This window comes from Zea mays, chromosome 8, assembly GCF_902167145.1.
Source record: "Zea mays cultivar B73 chromosome 8, Zm-B73-REFERENCE-NAM-5.0, whole genome shotgun sequence".
NCBI classification, from domain to species: Eukaryota; Viridiplantae; Streptophyta; class Magnoliopsida; order Poales; family Poaceae; genus Zea; species Zea mays.
Genome location: NC_050103.1, coordinates 6,110,612 through 6,123,136, shown reverse-complemented (window position 1 = coordinate 6,123,136; position 12,525 = coordinate 6,110,612).

Genomic DNA, 12,525 nt, shown 5'->3' with positions numbered 1-12,525 from the left:
AGCCGATACTCTTGGATAGAGTACTGATAACTTTGGCCCCTGTTTGATCTCGAATACAATTTAATCTTTCATCATCAACGCCTCCGAAGAGGAGTGCCCCAGGTTTGTATCTACAGGATTTGGCATACTCTTTAAGCTCTTCTATTTCAGCTTTTGATAGTTGTCCTCCAACTAAATTCTGGAACATGAAGGCTTCGTTTTCTGAAGTTTCATCAGCAATTTCTTTCCCTTTCCCCGACGCTGCGGTCACGGCCTCTTCGGCGGCGGTGGTAGCTTCTTCTGCAGCCATGTCCAGCAGTATTTGATCAATGTGTTCAATTGTGCTCTCCAGGTTCAAATCTTCAGCTGAGGCAGCTTCGGCAGCTGCGGCCTCCGAAGGCGCAATTTCAATATCGGTCCCCTCTGCAGCCGCTGGTGTTTTCTGGGCTGAAGCCCTTGGCGGGGTCTTGTCAATTACCTCTGTCACAGTGATAATTCTTTGTCTCTTTGCTTTGATTTCTTTCATCGATTTTCCGGGCTCCTTGTCCTTCTGAAAAAACTTTGTCAGATGGGGCCCCAGTGGACTTAGCTTCGCAGGTAAGGATTCAGTCATTACCTTCAGAATTTCCTCAACGACAGCGGCAGAGGGTGATGCGGGGGTTTCTTCTTCGTCGGATATGTTACGCTTCGGAGAGGACGCTTTCTTCTTCTTCGGCAATTTCTTTTTTGGTAGTTCTTTTTCATCTTCATTTGAGGCTTCAGTTGTCCTTTTCCTTTTTTGGCCTTCGGCGCCTTTGTTCAGATTTTCGTAATCAGGGTATTCGAAGCCCAGGGCGTCCAGCACTCGGTTTAGTCTTCGCTTCGGACGGGTGCCGAAGGCCGCGGTCATCAATTGATCTTCTTTTTTGGAATAATTGCCAAGTATTTCATTACACATAAATTCAATTGTTTCCAACCACTCTTGGCAAGGTTTTTTAAAGTATTTCTTGAACTTGTAATAGTAGGGCAACCGTACAAGTTCCCCTTTTTTCTTCTCCCCCTGTAGCTTCGGCATTTCCCATTCTTTTGAGGTAGGAAAAACCCTGAAGGATAGGAATTCTTGCACTAAATCCCTAGTTCCAATATGTTCTGCAATAATCTTGAATTCGCTCAGCGCGGCCCAAGTTGGACCATCTAATGTCATTTTGCATCGAGGTCTTGTTTCTCCGAAAGTTAGTTCAAGAGGGCTCTGAACCAGCTTCTCTTTATCTTCGTCAACCTTGACGTAAAACCACTCTGATTTCCAGCCTGCCGGCCATTTGCTTCGGTAGCTAATCACGGGAAGCTTCGTGGTTTTCCGATAAGCAAAGTTATAGCAACCAAAATTTTCATGCAATCCGTCTTTTCTGGCTTTCGTTTGGTAATGTAGTTCATGAACTCGACAAAAGCTGTCGGCAAATGGTTCCATCGCCTGGCTTCGGAGAGCCCAGATGTATACGCTAAGCCTGACAATCGCATTGGGAGTCAGCTGGTGAAAGTAGATACCAAATTGATCTAGTACGCCAGAAATTATCCTATTTAAAGGAAATCTTAATCCAGCCTTTAAGAAGCTCTTGAAAATGACTATTTCATCCTTTTCTGGCTTCGGGGTAGTTTCTTCCCCCCCAAAGCGAAGTAACTTCTTCTCGTTTTCAGTAAAATAACCCGACTTCACCATCTTGGGGAAGTCAGCCTTGGAAACAGTTGACTTGCCAAAGTCCAAATGGCTGGGCTTGCTTGGCGCGGCAATATGAGAATCATCTTCAGGATCAGTTTCTTCAGTATTTTCTTCTTCTACTACGACAGTTGTTTGTTCTGTTTCAGCAGTAGGGTTTTCTTCTGTAGTTACCAGCCCGGAACGTCGCATTGCTTCGGAGATAGGGACAGTCTCCGAAGCTTCAATTTCGCCTCCCTCACGCTCAACCCTAGCAGTCGAACGCAATCTGGCCATTTAATTCTGAAATTGTGGAATTTAAAAATATCTTTCTTCCGAAGTTTTTCTGGACGAAGCAGGTTTCAAGCTTGAGCTTCGTTCGATTCCTAGAGTCAAGCTTCGGCGATGGCTAAAAATTTTGGCAGCGAAACCGTGCAAATAGCAATGAATGCTGTGGTAACTTCACACCTACTCGTCTGTTTATATAGTGCTGCAGGTAAGAAGGCGAAGCGCCAGAATTTTTACACCAGGCGGACACCCGCTCGCACTCGCTGTGTGGTGGACCGCAGAGACCGAACAGTAACTCTGCAAGGTGGGGCCGCTATACGCTGGAAGATGGAATCGTTTCTCGACAACGAGCTCAGGGAAGGTGTTTTTTCAGACCTTCGGCGCTCCGAAGCTTAAGAGACTTTTTTTTTCACGGATCAAGCTCGTTACGAAAAACGATCTAGCACCGCGAAAGGGGCTACTGTTGGGTCTATGCTTCGTCGCCGAAGGTCTTATAGAAAGAAGTGGTCCTCGGCTGAAGCTGTTAGCATAAGATAGCCGAAGGGTCCTCTTCGTGAAGCTTCATCATTACAAACCGACTTAAACATAGAATGACCTTTTAGTCCATAAAGGTCTGAGTCAATGTTGTAAGCTTTTATAAGGGGCATATTTGTAATTCCTCACAGGCTGCGTCCTGCCTATAAATAGTGAACAGTATTCCATTACTGTTCACGCTTTCCTGATTTTTGCAATCGCATCTTTTGGGAATCAGACTTTGCCAAGGCAGAGGTATAAATGTATTTAATGATATAACATGATTTGTTTGTGATTTATTCCCCTATTTATACCCTTTATTTTATTTTGTCTTATGCAACTCATCAAAGTCTAATTACGAAGGTTTAACCTTCGTAATTGTATTCTTATTAACCTTCGTCCGAGGCTCATTATCCTCAAGGGAATGACGTTTCACGGACGAAGGATGTTAACATTTAACATTTTATGTTGCCTTGTTCTTAATTCATAGCATTTGAGAACAAGTCCCCAACAACCCACTTGATGCTGATGTATGGCTGAGGGTAGTGGAATCCAAATTCCCACTACTCAATGGAGTTTGTTCCGAAGTGACTAAGGTCAGGTTCGCCACCCAGCAGCTTCGCGGACCCGCGCGGACATGGTGGGACCACTATCTTGCTATGCAACCAGTTGACCATAAAGTGGATTGGAGAGAGTTTAAGGCAGCTTTCAGGGGACACCATATCCTAGCTGGCATTATGGACCGTAAGCTCAACGAGTTTCTGGCACTTACTCAGGGCAACAGGACAGTGTTGCAGTATGCTCAGGCTTTTAATGATATGTGCCAGTATGCCGGGTATCATGCAGATATGGACGAGAAGAAGAGGAACAGGTTTAGAAGGGGGCTCAGCACTAAGCTCCGTGACCGTCTCAACACCGTCAGGGCCAACAGCTACAATGAGTTGGTCAACATGGCCATTTCCCAGGAGGATTGCATCACAGCTCGTCAGGCAGAAAAGAAGAGGAAGACACCTGTGGCAGGACCCTCAGCTCAGCCACAACGCTTCAGGATTGTGTCCGACACTCAGAACAGGGGACCTCAGCAGCAGCAAGGGCGATGGGTGATCCGACCACAGCAGCAGCAGCAGGCACCCAACCGTACCCAATTTCCAGCTCAGAGGAACAATCAACAGCAGCAGCAGTATCGCCAGGCAAATGACAACAGGTGTTTCACATGCGGCAACACCGGACATTATGTCAAGAATTGCCCCAGGAACCAGCAGGGGCAGAATGTTAATCAGAACCAAAGCAAGAGGTAGAAGGTGCAAGTGAGGTAGGGCAGGCTGAACTTCACCACCATGGCTGATATTCCAGAGGGAGCACCCGTCATGACTGGTATCTTTACAGTTTTGAATTGTCCTGCTATTATTCTTTTTGATTCTGGTGCATCGCATAGTTTTATCAATGCCAAATTTAGTGCCAAGTGTCAATTGCCTTTTCATCACACCAATGGGGGTATCACAATTTCAACACCCGGAGGCAGGATTGCCACCAATCAAATCAGCAAGAATGTGCCTATAAAGTTTGGTAGTCTGATAATTAAAACCAACCTTCTTATTTTGGGTTTGGATAGTGTGGATATCATATTGGGAACTGACTGGTTGACCAAACATCAGGCATTGATTGACATTAAGGCTAGGGCCATTGAAGTGCACTCACCGACCTGTGGTGAAACCACATTATATTTGCCCGACCAAGGCTATACCCGTTCTTGTGCTTTCGTGATGATAGAATCCCCAGTGGAAGGGATCCCAGTAGTCTGTGACTACCCTGATGTCTTTTCGGATGAATTGCCAGGGATGCCACCTGACCGAGACATCGAGTTCGCAATCGAATTGCAACCCGGGACTGCTCCTATTTCCAAGAGACCCTATAGGATGCCTCCCGCGGAATTGGCAGAGCTGAAAAAGCAACTGCAGGAGTTGTTGGACAAAGGGTTCATTCGCCCAAGTACTTCACCTTGGGGATGTCCTGCTTTATTTGTGAAGAAAAAGGATGAGAGTTTGAGAATGTGTGTCGATTACCGCCCTCTTAATGCGGTGACCATCAAGAACAAATACCCACTACCCCGTATTGATGTCTTGTTTGATCAATTGGTGGGAGCCAAAGTGTTTTCCAAGATAGATCTTCGCTCAAGTTATCATCAGATCAAGATCCGTGCCAGTGATATTCCCAAGACGGCATTCTCAACCAGATATGGGCTTTACGAGTTTTTGGTAATGTCCTTTGGGTTGACCAATGCCCCGACTTATTTCATGTACCTGATGAACTCAGTATTCATGCCAGAGCTGGACAAGTTCGTGGTCGTTTTCATTGATGATATTCTGGTCTATTCCAAGAATGAAGACGAACATATTGAGCATCTGCACATCGTGCTCCAGCGACTGCGCGATCACCGTCTGTTGGGGACTTGTTCTCAAATGCTATGAGTTAAGAACAAGGCAACATAGAAAATATTAATCGGTAAAGTCCTTCGTCCTTCAAAGCATTATTTCCCTTAGGATATAATGATTTTCGGACGAAGGTTATGAGGGGCAAACCTTCATAAATACACTATACATTGACGAAGGATGAATCATAAGGAATATGAAGGATAACATAGACAATTGTATATTATTATTGACTTATTTTTGCATTATCATTATGTAGAAACAGAAATAACATCGAATTACAAATGTACCTTCAGCTTGAAGGAGATGAAAGTACAAGCGTGACGCAAAAGCGAATGTCAAAATCAGCGTGAACAGTACGGGGGTACTGTTCACTTATTTATAGGCGTGGGACGCAGCCCATACAAAATTACATTCATGCCCTTTACATTTGATAATAATTCTATAGTAATCTATCGAGGTCTGAATAGCCTTTTCATCTTTAAGTCGGTTTCATTTTCTGCTACCATGCCGAAGCTTTCCTGTTCACATCTTCGGCGCTGTATGAACCTTCGTATTATTCTGGTCTTCTCCTGCTGTGATACCGACTTGAGTCCGAAGATACCTGCTCACGCATTATACTCCAGAAATATTGTTAAATCCTGTTTTTGAGGACCTTTGTAAGCCGAAGGCCCCCAACAGTAGCCCCTCGCAATATTAATTTGTTTTTAAAATAATAAATTTAGATTGCGACATGGACGAAGGCCTTACGCCGAAGGTCCGAAAAAACACCTTCCCTTTGCTAGAATAGCAACATTCACTGACAAGCGGGGTCTTTCAATTTTCAACGCACTGGGCGTATAAATAAGATCATACCGCAAATTCATTTGGCACGCTTTCTTGCCATCTGCTCCCGCTCACTCAATTTTTAGCTCTTGCGCACCAAGATTTGCTGAGCTTTTAAGTTTTGAAGCTTCGGCATTGAAAACAGTTTTTTAGTATTCCCGAAGATGTCTGAAGATAAGAAGGCTGCTACCGAGATGAAGCTGAGTCTCGATGAAGAGAAGAATCTGGGGTTTCTTATAGCAATGTCGAAGACCAATACAGAAAAAATCACCAAGGAGATTCTGGAAGGTTTGTCTGAAGATACTGGTGACAGCGACAGTTATGATGTGGACAGTGGTGGTGAAGACTCCGAAGATCGCCCTTGGCAACCAAGCCATGCGGTTTTCGGCAAATCAACTATCAAAGAAAATCATCTTGTCAACATGAGAGGAAGGTATTTCCGGGATTTGTCCGTTGTGAGGGCCGACGAAGGGGAAAAGACTTGTCCACACCCTGAAGAGAATGAAGTCGTAGTGTACCGAAGCTTTTTGAAAGCTGGACTACGATTTCCCCTGAGCAGCTTCGTCGTAGAGGTGCTGAAAATGTTTGAAGTCTATCTTCATCAACTTACCCCCGAAGCAATTATAAGGCTGAATATCTTCGTATGGGCCGTGAGAAGCCAAGGTCTGGAGCCTGATGCGAAAAGTTTCTGCAATATACACGAATTATCATACGAAACAAAACCTTGGGGTAAAGAACAGTATCACAATAATTTTGGCTGCTACAGTTTCGTTTCTCGGTCTAGGTCAAGCTGTCCCGTGCCAACCTTTCGGAAGAGATGGCCCGGCGACTGGATGACAGAATGGTTTTATGTGAAGAATGACCTGGCAGTACGGGAAGATATTAAAGGTATAATTATGCGCCCTATTTGGCAAAGCTTCGGCCTACGGAGGCCGAAGGTTGAAATGAGTGAAGCTGCCGAAGAATGCCAGAGAGCCTTCGGTGTTATTTGTTCTTTTATTGGAACGAGAGATTTGGTACAAGAACATATTGCCTTCAGAGTATGGCCGCTCGCGGAGAAATGGGAAATGCCGCAAGAAACCATAAAGGAGGCCGACGAAGGTGGACTTATCAGGCTGAAGTACACTTTCAAGTTCGGAGATAAATTTGTTGAGCCAGATGATGACTGGTTAAAGAGTATTGAAAATTTAAGTGATGAACTGCTTGGGGCTTATTCGAAGGCCGAAGATACTGCACTGTCAGCAGCCTTCGGAGGCCGAAAAAAGAAAAGGCTGAACCGGGTGTTTGATGCAATCGGGTTTGTCTACCCTGACTATCATTATCCCATTCGAGGGCAGAAAAGAAAAAACACAACCTCTGCGAAAGAAGAAGCTGCAACTGCTCCTAGCGAGCCAGAACCGAAAAGAAAGAGGATAAAGGTCCTCACACATCGGCCACGCTATATTGAACCAGCTTTGGTGCCTGAGTTCACCGGAGAAACTTCTTCGGCCACCGAAGCTGAAAAGCCAATCAAGCCAACCTTGCTGCCAGAAGTCGCAGAAATGGCCGAAGCGCCAACAAGGATAGAATTGGAAGAACCGAAGATTTTGATACCAGAAACCAAAGAGATGGCCAAAGCGCCATCCACAGAAAAAATGGAAGAAGTGAAAAAACCAACTGAGGAAAAAACATCAGAAGTTTTGAGTCCTGCAGCAAATGTTGAGACAGTAAAAAATCAAAAGGTGCCAGCAGCGACTCCGAAAAGAAAGAGAATGGTCAATGTGCTAGATGTTCTGGAAACAATTAAATCTTCAAGCACACCTCCGAAGAAGATTGTTGCCATTCCTGAAGCGAAAACTAAAATTTCTGATACTAAAGCTCCAGAGCAAGAAACTGAAGCCGAAGCTGGGTCCTCAGAGCCCACGAAGATAAAATCCTTGGAAACCGAGGAAGAAAAAATAACAGAGCCAACTTTTGTTGAAGAAATCAGTGTCATTGCCCCCGAAGCATCCCCCAAAGTCCTTGATTATATTGTTCGTCATGCTTCGGGGAAACAATTATCAGAAAAAGAAAAACAAGAGGCCCAGCTTTACGCCCAAAAACTGAAGTATCCAAAGGGGGCGTTAATATTCAATGGCAGTGGAGAAGAAGACTTTTTGTATTGTCTCCCTGACAGCAAGGAGATTTCTATCTGTCGGGAGATGAGCAAGAGCTTCGGATTCCCAACACTAGAAGACGGGCTCTCGGTGCTGTCGAAAAACGATCTGGCCGACAGCCTGGCATACAATAGCTTAAAGGTACAAAAAATGAGATCTTTGTACTTTTTCTTTGAAACCAAAATGTTTCATTTACTTAAATCTATTGACGCACACATATCCTTCCCCGCAGGGCCTTATACTTAGCAATGCCCTCAGGGCCCAAAAAGATACCGAAGACGAAGGGTGCGCTATTGCCCTGAGCAACCTTCGTTCCAAAGTAATTGAACTAAGGAACGAAGGTCTCGAAAAAGATAAAATATTACATTCATTGATAAATAGAATAAAAGAAGACGAGGCTACTTTTAAGGGTCAAGCTGAGGCTCAGAAACTTGAAATTGAAGATCTTCGAAAACAACTGGCCAGAGCCAAAGAAGAACGCATACTTGAAGAAACGAAGCGAGAACTTAGCAACCAATGGGCAAATCATTTAGAGGGAACTGTTGAAGAGCTTCGTTCGTCCAAGAAAAGATGCTACAACAAATCTATGGAGTGTGTCAAGAAGTTAAAAGCTAGCTTCGCCAGCGTCGGCGCATTCTCAAGCGAAGAAAACTTTACAAGAGGCAACCCCGAAGGTCCCATCGAATGGATCGATCACGAAGCTGAGGCCTTCGAGGAAATTTTAAATAGCCGCGGAGACATATGTGCTTTCTCGGGTGCCAGGGGAATTGCCACCATTTTAGAGAAAAAGGGCTGCGAGCATGTAAAGATTTTAGCGCAATCCGAAGCTGCCTTGTCCTTCGAAGATGCAAGAGATCCTTCGGCCGAAGCTAGCATGGTCGGTGGAAAATTTTCACCGACGTCTGGGATAATGGTGGCCGAGAAATGGCTCGAGAAATTATTCGAAAAAGCGAAAAGGGCATTCACGATGCTAGAGAAGTAGCTGAGGCTGCTGAGAAGAGCGCAGAGCCCGAAGGGCAACTAGGTATTAACTAATGGTTTTTATTGTGTTGTAATTTTTGGTTTTAAACTTCGTTTGCAATTTGTAATAGCAATGTAGCCGTATCCTGTCCTCCTTCAGATCCTGCTAAAGCGTCTCCGGGCTCTCAGCCGAAAGGAGACGACGAAATTAAAAAGATGGCTGAAGCTATTATGGACGAAGTTGTCAATCGGCTCCTGAATGAGGCTGCAGAAGTTGTTCTGAGAGAAGATTAAATACTATTGTAAAAAAACTTCTGAAATGTAATATGTGTGACATCTTGTAGCCCTGAATGTAATATACCTGCTTTTATTGTTTAATTCTTTACGATGCATGAAACTTTACATACGTACCGTTTTTGAGTCTTTGACGAAAAAACACCTTCCCTTCTTTTCATGCTTCGTGAAGAATAATTTTCATTTGTCACAACAATATTCGTAGTGTTCTGATGAATAATATCCAAGCTTCGTGAAGATGTTCTCCGAAGCTACACTTCCGAAGATCAATAGTGTATCTGCTTGCAACTTAGCATGATTTTCCCCTTTCAAAACATTCTTCCGAAGATCGATATCATGTCCCTTTCTTGTGCCATATGCAGCATGATGTATGATGCTTATGCTATGCGAAATGATGCTATGATGTTATGTTGTGTAAGATGGTGTTTATTCCGAAGATACACACACATTCCTGCGATAAAACACATAGTCTTTTTGAATCAGCGTTGTCTTTTTACTATAAGCCTCTCTTAGGAGCTTCTTCGCCTTTTACTTCAGCGGAATCAGTGTTTATTTTTCGCTGTAAGCCTCCCTTAGGAGCTTCTTCGCCTTTTACTTTCAGCGGTATTCACGTTGACTTTTCGCGCTTCGCCTTTTACTTAGGCGGTATCAGCGTTGACTTTTCGTTGTATGCTCTGCATTCCCTTTGGAACGACTTTGGAGCAGAAAACTTACACTGCGCTCCCTTTGGAACGACTTTTTGTGACTTCGGCAAACTTACTCTGCGTTCCTTAGAACGACTTTTTGTTGCTTCGAAGAATTTTCGATAATTCGAAGGTCCTCTTTGTTATCACAAATCTTTAAACTTCAACAACTTAAGCCTATGAAGAAAATATATTTTCCTTGTGGGAATCAACGAAACTATTTACATGAAACCTAAACAATGTCCTTTATTACACAGAAAATAAAACTAAATGAAAAAGATTGCTATTAAGGTAGGATATTTGTCAATAGATGTGCTTTGACTCTGGCACAGTGCTGTTGACTGTGCGAGCTTCGGACTGTTCTCTGAAGTCCCTTTGGTGTGGAGCATATTGGCTCCCTTCTAGCTGCTGGCCTTGTTGCAGCGGTGGTGGAGGCGAAGGTTGTTGCCAGGAAGCTTGAGGTTGACTCGCCGAAGCAACAGAAACTGCAGGGTGATTGCCTACATACTCTGGGATGTAAGGCGAATGATACGAAGCAGTGTGCATGACCTGCTTCGGCTGAACCTGTTGTGCTGCAGCTTCGGCTATTTCCTTTTGCTTCTGGATGGTAACATGGCACATCCTGGTGGTATGGCCTTTGTTCTCACCACAGAACAAGCAAAAAATTCTTCTTGGCTGATCGCCAAATCTTCCGCCGAAGCCCCTGGCACCTCTGCCTCTCGGAGCTGGTGGTCGGAAGGAGCCTTGCTGTTGCCCCGAAGCCTGTGAGGAACACTGTGGCCTTTGCTGTTGGCTCCCTCTATCATCATTTTGGGTAGAGTTATGAATTGATCTAACGTGCCTCGGATAGAATCTCCCTCTAAAGCCCCTGGTCATTTCAGAAAACCTGAAAGCCTCCTCCCTTCTTTGGCGAAAATCATTATCGGCCCGAATGTACTCGTCCATCTTCTGGAGCAGCTTCTCCAAAGTTTGAGGAGGCTTCCTAGCGAAGTACTGAGCTGACGGTCCTGGCCGAAGCCCCTTGATCATGGCCTCAATGACAATTTCGTTGGGCACTGTTGGTGCCTGTGCCCTCAAACGCAAGAACCTCCGGACGTACGCCTGAAGGTACTCTTCGTGATCCTGGGTGCACTGGAATAGAGCTTGAGCCGTGACCGGCTTCGTCTGGAACCCTTGGAAGCTGGTTAACAACAAGTCCTTCAGCTTTTGCCACGAAGTGATCATTCCTGGTCGAAGGGAGGAGTACCAGGTTTGAGCAACACTCCTGACAGCCATAACAAAAGATTTTGCCATGACCGCGGCATTGCCACCATACGAAGATACTGTTGCTTCGTAGCTCATCAAAAACTGCTTCGGGTCTGAGTGGCCATCAAATATGGGAAGCTGAGGCGGCTTGTAGGACGGAGGCCAAGGTGTAGCCTGCAGCTCAGTGGACAGAGGAGAAGCATCATCAAAAACAAAATTCCCATGATGGAAATTGTCATACCAGTCATCTTCATTGAGGAAACCCTCCTGATGAAGGTCTTGGTGCTGAGGCCTTCGGTGTTGCTCATCCTGAGTAAGATGACGAACTTCCTCAGAGGCTTCGTCTATCTGCCTTTGCAGTTCAGCTAGCCTGGCCATCTTTTCCTTCTTCCTTTGCACATGTTGATGAAGCATCTCCATGTCTCTGATTTCTTGGTCTATCTCATCCTCTGGCGGTGTCGGGCTAACAGCCTTCCTTTTCTGGCTTCGGGCCTCCCGAAGAGAGACAGTCTCCTGATTGTGGTCCAGCAGTTGGAGAGCTGCAGTGCCAGTTGCTGAAGCTTTCTTCGGCGCCATAGCGAAGGTTTATGATCGCCGAAGGTGTTCAAAAACTCAAAGAGTGGAAGTGAGTTCACCGGAGGTGGGCGCCAATGTTGGGGACTTGTTCTCAAATGCTATGAGTTAAGAACAAGGCAACATAGAAAATGTTAATCGGTAAAGTCCTTCGTCCTTCGAAGCATTATTTCCCTTAGGATATAATGATTTTCGGACGAAGGTTATGAGGGGCAAACCTTCATAAATACACTATACATTGACGAAGGATGAATCATAAGGAATATGAAGGATAACATAGACAATTGTATATTATTATTGACTTATTTTTGCATTATCATTATGTAGAAACAGAAATAACATCGAATTACAAATGTACCTTCAGCTTGAAGGAGATGAAAGTACAAGCGTGACGCAAAAGCGAATGTCAAAATCAGCGTGAACAGTACGGGGGTACTGTTCACCTATTTATAGGCGTGGGACGCAGCCCATACAAAATTACATTCATGCCCTTTATATTTGATAATAATTCTATAGTAATCTATCGAGGTTTGAATAGCCTTTTCATCTTTAAGTCGGTTTCATTTTCTGCTACCATGCCGAAGCTTTCCTGTTCACATCTTCGGCGCTGTATGAACCTTCGTATTATTCTGGTCTTCTCCTGCTGTGATACCGACTTGAGTCCGAAGATACCTGCTCACGCATTATACTCCAGAAATATTGTTAAATCCTGTTTTTGAGGACCTTCGTAAGCCGAAGGCCCCCAACACCGTCTTTATGCTAAGTTGTCTAAATGTGAGTTCTGGCTAAAGGAAATTAAATTCTTGGGTCACACAATTTCTCAGGGTGGGATCTCAGTTGATCCTGAGAAGGTACAAGAAGTAATGGATTGGAAACCTCCTACTACAGTACGGCAGATCTGGAGCTTCCTGGGATTGGCAGGGTATTAT